Genomic DNA, 14,902 nt, shown 5'->3' on the forward strand with positions numbered 1-14,902 from the left:
GTTCACTTGGTTCCCCCGAATAATGAATGATGACATCAAGCCAATAAATTCTATCCTAGCATTCCCTGCTGGAAGAGCGAGTGTTTCTTAAAGCCTATAAAAGAATAGTGGGTGGAGTCTAAATACTGGTCCTTGATCACAGGGCCCGCTTGAAGGGAACGGCCATGTGGGTTTTATATCTTTGAGAATTTATAGATTGGCATTTGCAGCTTAGAAACACTGTATGTACCCAAGCAAAAGAAAACAACAGAACTGGAAATAAAAATTGTTAACATGTTATAGAAAAGCTCTCCAAGCAATGGGGCCAGAGATGTAGCTCAATAGGTACAAGATTTGCCTAGTATGGATAAAGTCGTAGATTTAATTCCCTGCACTACACAAAACCTGTTACGGTGGTAGCTGTCTGTAGTTCCAGCAGTCTGGAGGTGGAGGAGTGAAAAGTTCAAGGTCATCTTTGGCTACCTAGGAAGTTTGAGGCTAGCTTGTCCCCAGAGAAATAATAAAAAACAATGACAATAACATCCCCCAAGCTTTCTGAAGAACACAAATTGTGATATCTTGTAACTCATTTTTCACACCATCATGAATGTTTTGCCAGTGTTCATTTCTTCTTTTGTGTGGTACTTAAGATAGAAAATCAACACACAGACACAGGATCATAAATAAAACATTACCATCTTAAATACTTAGAGACATTTAAATAAAGGAGCATTTTAATTGTCTAATCCATTTTTAATTTTTATCGAGTGCCTTGTTTTTTTATTCCCACTTGGAAGTAGCCTTCTGTTCCTTTAATATTGGCTTGTTCACATTTCAGAATTATCCCGTGTAATCTAATCTCTGCGAGTTCATCTTTTGCAGTTGCTAATAATAGCGTGATATGATTAATTTCCAAAGACTCTCATTAGTAATAGTATTCATTTCAGATCCTCGTTAACCTGTCAGATAAGAGCTTTGGATGCTTCATTGCTAGAACCAAGGCCGGTTCCAAGAAGCTCTAATTACTTGGAAGGCAGTGTTGCAAGTTATCTTTCAGAGTGTTTATGTGTATTGGCTCCAGTTTAGGCTGAGATACATATTTTCTAGAATCTGTTGGTCTGGGGATCTTTTCATAGACTGGATGAAAGAGAGACTGTAAAGACTCCCGTCTGATCTTTCCCCAAACGTGGCATCTAGCCTGCTCACTTGGGGTGGAGCCTCTTACAGCCTGACAATTTTGGTTCTATCTAGCAGACGTGGTTGTGGAGGAGTAACTAATCCTAACCACTGTGCTGTCTCTCTAGCCAGGATCTGCACTCTTACACCACTGGTTTTACACCTACATTTTTATAGCCAATGGCTCATTGATGTCATTTTCTAGTTGGGGTTCAGACATGCTAAAGGAATCAGCCTTTTGTACCAGGAGCCTTATAGAATACACCAGGAATGAGGTCCAGTGCCTGTTTAGAATGTAAACTCAGGGTGCTACCTGAGTTGAAGGCTATAGCATGTTTAAAACAATTCTCTTAGCACATGAAGTATGTATAGTTATGATTGATTTGTTATGCTATATTGACAAAATATGAATGGGTAGAATGGCAAACAACAACAGAAACTTCCCATCTACCCATTGCTCAGAATCATAACTGCTTCTGGCGATATCCATCAGCCCTTTGTGGTGCTGTGTTATGGGAATGTGCATACACACTCAAGTGCATGAGAGTGATGCTTACATGCACGCAGAAGCATGCCGAGCAAAATCCCTAATTATAGAAACTTGGATTGCTCAGCAACATTTATCCCTGGGTTTTTCTAACTGATCCGATCTTCTCTTTGAGGATCCGGCTCCCTGCCTGTGGGAATAAAAATCAAACTTGAATTACTCAAACAAACTCAATCAGATATCACGCGCACATTAATGATTCTACAGATAACCCAGAATCTTCTTTGACTCTAGTGAAATCCATGCCTGCAGAGTTCTCTCCCTGCCTCCAACTCTTCTCTGACAGGTCCCTATATGATGCATGTGACCTTACGAACTGAAAGAAGGGACCTTTGGGCATTTTCTGACAGGTTGGGCTTCTTTTGTCACCGACCTCCGAGGCACTAAGCCTAAGGTGGCCTTTTCGGGTTACAAGTGCCCACTGCTTGTGCGCGAGCATCACTAACTCCAGTTTCCTGGTACCTAGCACATGCACTTTCTGGAGACTTTCTGGAGTTTACCTATATGGTAAACTGTATCTACCATATAGGAGATCTTGCTGCCGCGCTAGGTTGGAGCTCTGCCTACTGAGGGCATGGAGGAAGTTTGAGCATATGAAAATGGCCTGGATAAGTCAGCCTGGGATTTAGAAATTACTTCAAATGCTGCTGAGAGTCAGAAATGAGGGGGTCTAACAATTGAGCGCAGCTGAGCTGTCTTTTCCTCTGAAAAGGCTTCATTCTGCTTTGAAAATTCAGCATTACCTACCTTGCCCTCTCGTCTGGGTCAAGATTTGTTCTCATCGAATGTTGCCAGGGCAACGACGCCTGTGGCTTTTCAAGGTGCTTTGGGAGAGACTGGAGAGCTCTTTCTGTCTGTTGGTGAAGCTACTTGGGGATAAGAGAGAGGCATTATGTCAACTTGTCTTGTATTAAGATTACGTTAATAAGCACCACTCATGTAAATCTCACAGGCAAACGGCAGTTCTGGGCACGAGAGGCCCTGTTGCCTGATTTCCCCATGCATCACCGCAGAACAGCTCTCAGAAGACAAATAGGTCAAATCACTTTGCCTGCTGTGTCCTCAGGAAATCAAAATCAGGTTTGGGTCAGTGGCCATTGAAGACAACTGGAGAAATACGAATTGCTTCAAAAGAAATGTATTGATATGCTTGGTTGTATATAGACTAATATTGGGATAAATGATATCTTGGTTGATAAATACCAAGAAGATCTGGAGATTAATTCCAGGAGGTTCCCCTTCCAGCAGTATGCATGAAAATATGTAATGGTTCCCATGTAAAACATCCCTAAAGGCCCATAAGAAGAACTGGTCCTCAGCTGGCCCAAGTATTGAGAGGTGATTGGATCATGGAGCCACTAATCTTATCAGTGGATGAGCTGATGAGTGGAGAGGCAGGGTCTAATTGGAGGACGGTCACAGGGAACTTACCTTTGAAGTGCATATATGCTTCCTGGGTGTTCTCTCTTTATTTCCCTTCCTCCCCAAACCCAGCCCTCTCTAGGGCACCATGAGATGAGTAACCTCTGCAACAATGGTCCTAGTCAGCTTTCTCCTGCTGTGTTAAAATCTCATTACCAAACACATGGGGGGGGTGGGGGTGGGAAGGGTTTATAGGTCTTATACCTTCTTATCATGATCCATCATTGAGGGAAATTAGGGCAGAAAGTTGAGGTGGGAACCTGCAGGCAGGAACTGAAGCAGAGGTGATGAAGTAACAGTGCTTATTGGCTTGCTCAGTTTGTTTTCTTATCTACCCCAAGACCGCCTGCCCAGGGTAGCACCATACATGACGGACTTAGCTCTTGCACATTAATCAAGAAGATGCTCCACAGGCTTGCCCACAGGCTAATCTTGTGGTGGAATTTTTTAAATTAAAGTTTCCTCTTCCCAAATGACTCTAGCTGTGTCAAGCTGACAAAAACATAACATAACAAAACAAAACCAAATGCAAAAAACTTGCAAGCACACATATGTCGCCTTTCTCACACAGAGATAAAGGCAACCAACCATAGACAGACTTGTGAAAAGATGGTAGCTAACAAGCCTTCTTTTTTAAGGTTGTTTTTCTCAGGTAACTTTTCTAGCATGGGAAACTATCACAGTGGGTAACAGAGGAAATTAGAGACCCCCCCCCCCCCCCACACACAGAGGCACCCCTCCTCCAACAAGCCCATACCTCTCAATCTTTCTTAAACCTTCCACCAAGGGGGAAGTAAACATTCATATACATGAGCCTATGGGAGCCATTCTCATTTAAACCAACACAGTCTGAGAACGGCATAGACTAGATTAGATACCAGGGACAGGGGCTGGATAGAGTTGGGGGTGGAAAGTCCAGAGGTTCTTGGTTTTCCCTCTGTTAAAAGCAGATTCTGCATATAAAGAATAAGCAAAGAAGCTGAACTTTTCCTCCACTTTGCATTTGCAAATAAAACTACTTGTGACCTCTATTCCTCTCCTGCCAAGAAAACAAAATATCTAGTAACATGCTTCCAAAAGGTAGCATACAGCCATGAGCAGGCTGAACCCGATGGTGGGAATTTGAGTCAGGAGAGGGAAGCTGTGGCTTTCTGACTTTGACATTAATCGGGTCGTCTTGATTACATAGCACAAGCAACGCAAAGCTTGATTAAATGACTTTACCTCATTGATGTTTTTAAATAGCTGAATATGTAATTTGCAATTTTACCAACTCGGTTACCTATGGGTTACCATGGTGATAAAGTATATGCCGAAATGACATTTGACATTAATTTCATTATTTTAATTTACAATCAGTGAAACAATAGAAGTCCTCTTCCTATCTGCTTCATTTTATGGCAACTGAGGAATACTCAGACTGCAGAGCGGTTATGAGTTATAGGATATTAAAGAGAAAAGGTTACATCCGGTTTATCCATCATCTAAATTAGGCTTCAAATTGCTATAGGTGGGTGTGCTTAAATGATTTGTCATGAAATAGTTATCTATCCGGCCTTCTAACCTGTGGATGGTATTTGGTCCTGGGACAAGCTACACTTAAATATGTGTATAATGAGATCTAGTGCTCTCAATGCTTGAACTGGATGTGAACACAGATGAGGTGTACACATATTGGAATTAATGCCTACTTCAAAAACAAAGGCCCAACTAAGTGTGGTGGCACACACCCATAGTCAGCACCCAGGAAGTGGGAAAAACAGTTTTCAACCAACCTCAGCTACATAGAGAGTGCCAACTCAGACTAGGTCACATGCGATCCTGTCTCATGCCTAGCCACACAAAACCTTTGACTGAATATTAATGGCTTAGTTGAACTCTGGACATTCTTTTTATTGATGATAGACTTGTATCAAGAAAGGTAAAACAGGAGGGACCACATGAAACCATTTCTCTCTTTTTTATGACTGTTATTAATAATATAGGCATGAGAAGGACCTAGAATGTCCTACTGGTTTTGGAAACGAGTGCCCGTGTGTTCCTGATTTCCCAAGGCCTGGAGTTGTCATGAATTCTGTCTGTGTCTGGTAAAGATGCCATGGGATCCTTGGCTTCATTCTCTTCTCTGCTCTTGATCACGTCTGACTTAGGATGTCCTTACAGCTACACTGCTTCTTTTGTTTTAGACAGGGTCGCAGGTCTACCAGATGAACTTCCAACTTACTATGTAACTAGAGATGACTTTGAATGTCTGATCATTCTGTCTCCACCTTCAGAGTGCTGGGTTATGAGCATGAACTAGCATACCTGACTTGTATGTATATCTTCTGTGCAAGCATCCCAATAAGCAATTTATCCCCACACTCTTTTGTTCTCTTTCAGTCCTCATATACATTTGTGGAAAATTTAGCTCTTTATTTTGAAATTCTTTTTTTTTTGGAAAAATCATTATTATGGGAATATATTCAGGATATCTCTACATTTTACTAATAGGAGAGCTAGTATCATATAACATGTCTGAATATTCCTCCTGTTCTCTGCAATGACACATGTTTTCTTTTCAATCTGGAGCTCAAGATGCGTAAGAAATTTTAAACTTCACTAATTTGTTGTTTTGTTAGACAGCTGTACACAGAAATACTCTTAAAATAGATTCTGGATTTTAATGGTAAAAGCCATTGCTGCAGCCTCAGATAGTGACAGAAAACATAAAATCTCAGTTCCTTCCCTTACAGAAAGACTTTATCTGGAAACTGACTATAGAAATACTGAACTTGGTACTTTTCAGCTAATTATTGAGAGGTTAATTCAAGTTTGGCCACCCAATGTTCATTTTGATTATTTTTCTGTTTAATCATCCAACTAGCCAACAATAAATAAGCAAGCCCCAAATAATTAACATTCATAGGAAAAGAAAATTAAGAAATAGGAAATAAGTGCACCCACCAGCTGATGGAAATAAACCAATAAGCACAGAAAAGAGCAACGAAAACATTAATTCAGGAGGTGCCCTTTCAGTTTGCCTGAGGAATCATGAGTAGCAATTTGAAATCTTGTTTTTCTCCTGGGAAGAAGTGCTGCCTGGAATATCATATAAACTCTACTGATCAAATAAAGAGGAGAGCCTTGGGCTAAAACAGAGAGAAAGAAGTTACAACAAAGAAAAACAGCAAGTTGTATGAAATGACACATTTATACACTAGCAAAGTCAAATTAGAAATACCCTCCTCATGAATGTGATACCAGCTGCAGAAGAAAAATAGCTATATGATGGAGCCCAGACTTAAAAAAACAAGATAACAGAAAGTAGATTATTTCAGAGCGTTCCCAGAACATGCCTCCCTAATACATACGTTTAGGCTCTGATTGTCATATATTAGTTTAATTTTGATAAGTGATATATAGACTGACTTGAAATAATTGGAATGTTTTAGGAGAAATGTAATGATGAAATGATATTAAAAATGGCAAATTGGAACAAAAATGATGTGTTCAGATTATTAAATTTAAACAGCGATTTGATATTTGCTCTTTTCCTTTGGAAGGATAAAGCTCCTGGTTCAGACAAAATGGTACCCATGGCTTTCATGAGCCTCGTGGAAAATCGTAGAAAATTGTAACCAACGACAAAATGAAATATTGCAGGGGCCTTCTTTGACATGATGAATTTGCTTTTGTAGAAGCTCCCATTAGAAATTCAATGTCATCTATTAGGAAGGCCAGTGCGCCTTGGTTCAGGCAGTAGATGGATCCTGATAGGCAACAGATAAGGGGCCTTTGTGTAAATTAAATCAGTGGGCTTGTCATTTGTGGTTCATCATTTTGTAAAACCAGAGTCCATTTGTAATGTCAATGATGAGGCTGAAAATACCTAATTGATTAGATTTTCTAAATCAGATTTTATTAGAGTAAAGCATAAAATCTCACTGAAAGCAATCTAAACGTCCGTGGAAACCTCGAATGACCAAGGGAAAAGATAATTGTAGGAAATCATGAGTGATTCACATCTGAGTCAATAAAACGTAAACAAGACTGCGTGAGTGTTTCGTCTGTGCACACTGGCCAGCGCTTGTATCACCACGTTCCCTCCTTCACTGAGAGCTCCTTAGATTTTCAGCAGAGGTTTGGATCTGTCATTTTTACAGCTGATCACTCCTGCCTGCTAGAACTGCTATTGAGTCACTGCCTTTGCTAGACCTGCTAGCCTCATCGACATCTCTGCCGATGCTCTTTCTTAGTCTGTCTCAACATCGAGTAGTCTAGTCTATGCTAGGTTAAATACTTTTTTTTGTTTTAAAAATTTGACTTCATTATTTTTTGTCATCTCTTTGGAACTCATAACTTGAAATATCACATAAATGTGAGTTGCTTTTTTATGGTTCTTGTCTGTAAATACCATATACACATGTACTCTGGATTAATATATATTCCCAATGGCTCCGTATGGACTGGACCACTGTTAAGTATGTCACGCTGCTAGGGGTAGGGCAGAAAGCCTGAATCTTTTTTTTTTTAAATATTTATTTATTTATTTATTATGTATACAACACTCTGTCTGTATGCCTGAAGGCCAGAAGAGGGTGCCAGACCTCCTTACAGATGGTTGTGAGCCACCATGTGGTTGCTGGGAATTGAACTCAGGACCTTTGGAAGAGCAGTGAGTGCTCTCAACCACTGAGCCATCTCTCCAGCCCAGAAAGCCTGAATCTTAACCCCCTGCTTTCTTATGATATTTTTCTATTTCATTACATAATGTCTCCATTCTTTTATTTACTCAAACTCCCAAGCTAATGACCACCCTACAAAGCAAGTTCAAGGACAGTCTGACTAGCTGGAATCTTACCAGCCAAGCAGGCTAGGGATGTAGTTCAATTAGTAGAACTAATTGCCTGAAGCCCTTGATTTACCCTCACCACCACAGAAAGGCCAGAACAGATTGTGATGCACCCATGCAATCCCAATACCTGGGAGGTAAAGGCAAGAATATCATACATAAGTTCAAGGCCATACTCAGCTCCAAACCCAGAGACATGTTTAAATCCTTTCTGATTCTGACATCCCACGAGGAATTCATTCGCCATGTTTCAGCACCTCTAACAACTGCCTGATTCTATTACTTCCTTGTAGTATCACGACGATCTCCTGAGATGACTCTATTTTCCTTCTTGTCTATAGTGGGTTCCTGTCAAGGCAGTACTTCTTTTCAAATATATGTGAGATCAAGTCACCTACTAACCCAGACGCCGCCAACAGCTTCCTTCCACCAGCCTACACAGTCAGACAGGAAATGGTTCTGTTGCATTCATCTCTGATTTTCTTCCTTTTAACTGTGGCCCTGACTGCTATGCTGTACTCCAACCACAGCCTTTTTCAACATGTCACTGTCACTTAAAGCTGAGGCACACTCCCCCGACTTTATTCTACCTTCACTCCAAGTCTTTGCTCTGAAGTACTCTCGGTCCGCCCTGGTGACAACTCTTCTTCTGCACTTTCTGATGGTACCAGACCAGAAACAGGCACCCTGTTGATACCCGCTCCTGCCTGTAGACTTCCTGATATGCAAACAAAGTAATAAATATCTGCATTGCTTAAACCAGTTTGCATTGAGAAGTCTTTTACCATAATTAAAAATGACCTGTATCTGCGCTTTCGGTGTTCTATTTAGGAAGTTGTCTCCTGTGCCAATGCATTCAAGGCTAGTCCTCACGTTCTCTTGTATCAGGTTCAATGTATCTGGATTTATGTTGAGGTCTTTGATCTACTTGGAATTTTTGTGCAGGGAGATAGATGTAGATCTATTTACTTTCTTCTTGGTCTTCTTGTAAGACTCCTAACAGTGGGAGCAGAGCTTGTCTCGGACTCTTTCCTGGCTTTTGGGACTCATTCTGGGTTGCCTTGCCTAACCTTAATGTAAGGGGAAATGGTTAGTCTTGCTGTAATTGGATATGCCATTTGTTGCTGATATCCACGGGAAGTCTGCCCATTTTTGAATGGAAATGGAGGAGGAGTGGTTTGTGGGAGGGATCAGAGGAGAGATGGGAGACAGACTGGGAGAAGAAGAGGGAGGGGAAACTGCAGCCTGGATGTAAAATAAATAAATATTTAAAAATCACCTGTAGCTAAAACATTATCCTCACTGGTGCAGGGGAACTGAGACAATGAAGACACGGCATTTGTTTAAGTAAACCTCAGCTGTACTCAGAGTAAACGATCACAGCTATTCTAGAAAAGGAATTCTAGAATCATTTAAGATCGTGGTGTTTATACAATGATGATCCTGACCTCTCGTCTCTTCACCATTTCTAGTTCTATGCATAGACCACAAACTACCAGAGAGCAGCCTATCATAGTTCATTCTCCTCCGCGTTCTTTGTAAGGGTTGCCCCGCCACCAATATGTTGGGGAGTACCATCCATTAATAAGGTGGTCCTTGGCCAGGCAGCTATCTCTTAGCCCTTTTGTACTTAGGACTGAATGACAAAGGGTGACTGCTCTTCATCCATACAGGAAGCTCTGCCTTCCCCAGAGCGGAACAGCGGCCACCTTATCATGGCACAATTGCCACCTCTCATTATTCTTTCTATTTGAGCCAGCTCCAAATCGTCTGGCTCCAGTGAAATGACTCTCTCTCCTCTCACGTTTTCTTTACAGTGTTTAGCATTGTTCATGCTCAATTGAGGATGATGACGAATAATGTAACCAATAGCAATTAGTAGCTTGAAAGAAAATGATGGCAGGAAAAACAGTGGGGAACATCCCAGGAGAGTTTTATTCCTGTTTCCAGGAGTTGTATGGAAGACGTAGTGGGAAGCACCATCCACCTGGGATGGAGGGAGGGTGGACAAAGAGCAAGAATAGACGACAGTGGGGAATTCTGCAATAGTGAGGTAATGAGCTGAAAGGCACAGTCGTTTTTTTTTTATTCTATTTTGTTTCAAAGGCTTTATTTTCACCATTATTAAATGTGACAATTATGTCTCCTGGTGAACACAGCATTGACCTAGATACTACCGCTGTGAAGGGTACCATAGCATTTGGATTTCCTTTGCTTATCTTCATTAGAAAGTAGCCCCCAAAGAGATGGTCTTAGCCAACACCGATCTTGCTTTTCCTCTGGCGGCTGTTATGTGCTGTGTCTGGAGTGGTCTGCCCTCTTTCTACGGTTCTTCTTGCTGTTCAGCTCTTCCCCTGTCAGACTCGCCCTCCTGGAACCCTTCTTAATCTTCTCCTCTCACAGAAATTGCTTCTTCTTAGAACTTCCCAAATTCTGTATTCCCCCACCTCCACCCCTAAGCCAGTAATTTTCTAAAAGGTATTGTTTTCCTTACATACAATAAGATGCACCTATTTTAGAATTGAATAGAACCATGACTATAATCAAGGAACAGAAGATTCTCAAAGGCTCCCTCATTACCGTTCTTGCTTCTGTTGCTACAGACCAGTCTTGCTTTTTTATTTTTAAATTTTCATATAAATTAGTAGTTGTCACTGGAAGGTGATTTTGTCCCCAGGCAGACAATGCCTGGAAACATTTTTATAATCACTCTGAGTCGGGTGGTGGGAGAGTTGTTGTCAGGTGTTAAGTGGAAGCCAGTGGTGAGATTAACCGTCATATAGTACATGTGGGACCATGCCTGATCTCAAACAACTTCTAGCTCAAATAAACCCATAAAAAATATACCCCATTGGATATGATTTATTTTACTCAACATTATACATGTGAGATTCCTCCATGCCGCTGTGCATAATAATAATAGTAGGTAATAGTAATATTAATATTACCTACTATTACTTGGTAATAGTCACCTGGATGATAAATGAGTAAATGTAAGAATAAATGAAAACCTCCACCCAGTCTATCATTCATTCATAGCCCAAAGTGATTTAACCTTGTCATTTTATGTGCATGCATATTCTACTTGTATATATGTATGTACATCACATGCATGCCTGGTGCTCACAGAGGTCAGAAGAGGGCATCACATATCCTAGTTCTGAAGCTACGGACTGTTGTGAGCCATCATGTGGGTGCTGGGGATTGAACCCCATCCTTTGCAAAAACAAGTGCTCTTGACCGCTAAGCCATCTCTCGTCCCTCAAAGTCATTGAAAGTACGGCGTGTTGAATACTTCTTGAGAGGCGTGTATACCTGGGTAGAATGCAGAAAGTTAACATGGGAGGCGCAAGATGAGCCTTGAACCAGTGTCTCTAGATTCGTCCCTGGCGTCATGGTTTCTTCTGCACCCCAAGTCGGAAAGATGCAAATAATCAAAAAAATCATATCTGCTTGTAGGGCTATTGAGTATTAAATAAATGCATACAATTTCATTGTTTAGTATCATGTTGACTTCTAGTGGCTATGTGCCCACTTAGGTCAGTGAACTTAGTTACCGGTCAAAAAATATCATCTGTAACAGACAATTACAAATACGGGGGGTAAGATAATAAATATGTGGATGTTTGTGAAAGCTCCAAAAGGACCTGTTAGCTGAAGGTCTCTAATGAAATACATTGTTCTCAATGTTGTTGACTTGACTAGTGAGAGAGCTATAGCCAGAATTCTGCTGCATTTACCTTAAACAAGTTTCAGAAGCTCAAAAAACGCCAGGTGGTGGTGGCACAGGCCTTTAATCCCAGCACTCAGGAGGCAGAGGTAGGCAGATCTCTGTGATTTTGAGGCCAGTGTGCTCTACAAAGTGAGTCTCAGGACAGCCAGAACTGTTACATAGAGAAACTTTGCCTAAAAACAAACTAAACAAGACAACAACAACAACAATAACAAAAACTCTGTAAAGAAAAATACTTCCAATATCATCTTCTTACATCTGCTTAAAGACTAGAACTTTAGTCTTCTTTTGTAAGAAATCTTTCTCAGGTTGATCATAAATAAGTCTAATTTTCTTCTTAAAACCTAACTCCTATCTGTCTTGTTTTGCTTTTTGAAATGACATCTCATTCTTCCAAACAGACTGTATGGAACTTTCTATGAAGGACAGGTTGACCTCAAACTTGTAGTAATTCTCCTGCCTCTGCCTCTCAAGCACTGGATTTACAGGTGTATGTCAGTACATTAGACTTAGCTTTTTCCAGAATGTGAGAAAATGGAAATGGGCAAAGCATGTTTTAGATATTAATGTCAAATCCTTTTTTGAAAGAAATCATATTAAAATAAAGAACAAATTCGTGTGTGTGAATGAAAGAAATTGGTAGCTGGTGTCACTAAATCCAATTTTCATAACACTTTTTGAAGTTCATGTAATGTTTTATGTGTTACTTATATTTAGACACAAATTTGATGTTTGACTGTATAGCATAATTCAACAGATAGTGTTTTGACAATTAATGGAGTGTACGTGATCAAACATGGTTCTAAGAAATAACACAATGTATAAAAATTAGTTCAAAATTTTTTTGAGAATTTTATAGTCTCAATAATTTATATTTATGACAACATACCTCTCTGGTTTTTACCATCTTTCTTCCTCTTCTGTGATTTTGCCCTGAGCCTTAGGTAGGTCTCATGTTGGAGAAGTATCAACGGGGGCTGAGTGCCCCCCAGTGAGATGCACTCTTCATTTAGACCAGGGCTGGATTTCTGTTTGTTTTGCTTTGCTGTCATCACAGTCCTTGTGTGACTGTCAAGTGGTCCTTTGTCTTCGTTGCCCTATTGTGGAGGGATCTGAACGCTGGCAATCTGTATATCAAGTATAGAGGAACTGCATCTTAGTTAGCTTTTGTGTCACTGATAAAACTCTGGATGGAGATGACATGCAGTTATTCACAAGGAAAGTGCTCTCTGCAGATATAAGACACCTGCATTTGTGTAATTTCATCTACTTTTTAACAAACGCCTATGGGAGCTGCCAGCCGTGTTCTATTCATTAATTTATTTTAAAATAGTAGGTGTAATTTTGTTGCGATTCAGTCTTATTCTTCAATTTTTGTTTTTCATTATGAACACGATTATGGACATAGTAATTGTACATATTAGTGGAATTCACTCGATGACCAAATCCAACTGCCTTTACCCCTCCCCTTCCCTATCTCCAGTAGTCACTATTCTACTTGGAGGCCAGTGTTCCGAGATTTCCACCAATGAGAGCCAGTTTGTCTTTGGTATCTGGCTTACTTCACTTGGTGTCCCCAGTCCTGTGTTCTTCTCTGTGGCTGAATAGCAGTATGGACTGGAGTATGTCACATTTTCTTTTTCTTTTTTTTTTTCCAGCTCTTGAAGTTTTATTCTCCTGGAAACAACCCATGTTGGTGGTCCTCAAGCAGAAAGGAAAGGCATACACTTAATTCTGTCGAAGTAGACGTGAATGTTTGTGCACAGCATCCACAAAGGCTCCTACATGTTCTGGGTCCATGTCAGGGTACAGCCCGTGCCCTAGGTTGGCAATGTAGCGTTGTGGCCCAAATTCATCCAGCATCTGCTGTACCAGTCAACCAATCTCTTCCTCAGATGCATACAAGGCACAAGGATCCAGATTCCCCTGCAAGGTCACCATCTTCCCCACACGTTCCCGGGCTTTCTTTGGTGCCACTGTCCAGTCAAGTCCAACTACCTCATAGCCAGCCTGGGCCAGCTCTTCCAGGGCAAAATGGCCATCCTTAGCAAAGATGATCTCCTGCAGCCCAGCCTTCACTCGCTTAGCCACATCACGGATGTAGGGCAGTGCAAACTTGCCGAAGAGCTCTGGGCCAAGATGTCCTGCATGGGACTCAAAGAGCTGCAGTGCCTGAGCACCAGCAGCCACTTGTCCTATTAGACTTGTCCCACGCTGCTCTCAAGAACGTGTCGTTAATCAGCTCCGGAAAATTCTTGCGTCCCAGCCCGTTAGCCTCCATGGTAAACAGTAACTGAGCAGTCGCCGGTCACCGCTTTAATCCGAATCTCCGCCTACCTGTCACATTTTCTTTATGCTATTGACGGACACCAATAAGGTGGGTCCTCCCTCATTGCTCACTAATTGGGAAAATGCCTTACAGTTGGATCTCATGGAGGCGTTTCCTCAACTGAGACTCCTTCCTCACTGATGACTCTAGCGTATTTTGAGTTGATCCACAAAACCAGCCAGTATGACTAGCTAACTCCATTCTCACTTTGCTTACTTCATGATGTATTGTATGTGAGATTTTAGTTTGTTTTTCTTTATATCTAAATAAGAAACAAAGTGGAGCATGGGTTCATAGTTGTTTCAAGATCCTGTTATCTCAAACTGGAATGATACAATAAATCAGGTTAGTGTGACATCTGAGATCACGGTATATAATGTACTTGTGGAATATGAAGCTGCTGTATCTTTCCATGACCTCAGGAATATGGACCTGACTGGGGTAGTGAGGGAAAAAAAGAAAAGACAACCAGCAGACACAGAGAAAGCTGGCATCTAGTGCCTGAGCTCAGTGAGTGAGTGTGTGTGTGTGTGTGTGTGTGTGTGTGTGTATATATATATATATATATATATATATATATATATATATAATACAGTGAGTATTATATATATAATTGAAAAAGAGAGATGGGGTTATTGTATACAGCTGGGTCAAGGAGACAGGCTTAGCTAATGTCCAAAACAGTGGTCTCTTCAGGGAAGCAGTCTTCAGTTAGTAGACATCTGTGGGAAGAAAGCTATGGAAGACATTTTCTATGAGTACTTCAATAATTACACTTGGACCCTGGAGAAAGTCTTTGACATCCTTCTGAGCCTCATCCCATGTCCAGGAAAGCTTTGTTATTCTCATCGGTTTGAGGTTACGTGGTCCTTGTTATGGCTG

The 14,902-nt window shown here is 40.9% G+C and overlaps 1 pseudogene; it reads right to left on the minus strand.

Annotated features, from left to right (window-relative positions):
- Positions 1 to 13,323: 13,323 nt before the first annotated feature.
- LOC142848642 (uroporphyrinogen decarboxylase pseudogene) lies at positions 13,324 to 13,972 on the minus strand (annotated as a pseudogene).
- Between the last annotated feature and the right edge of the window lie 930 nt (positions 13,973 to 14,902).

Source organism: Microtus pennsylvanicus, chromosome 4, assembly GCF_037038515.1.
Source record: "Microtus pennsylvanicus isolate mMicPen1 chromosome 4, mMicPen1.hap1, whole genome shotgun sequence".
NCBI lineage: Eukaryota > Metazoa > Chordata > Mammalia > Rodentia > Cricetidae > Microtus > Microtus pennsylvanicus.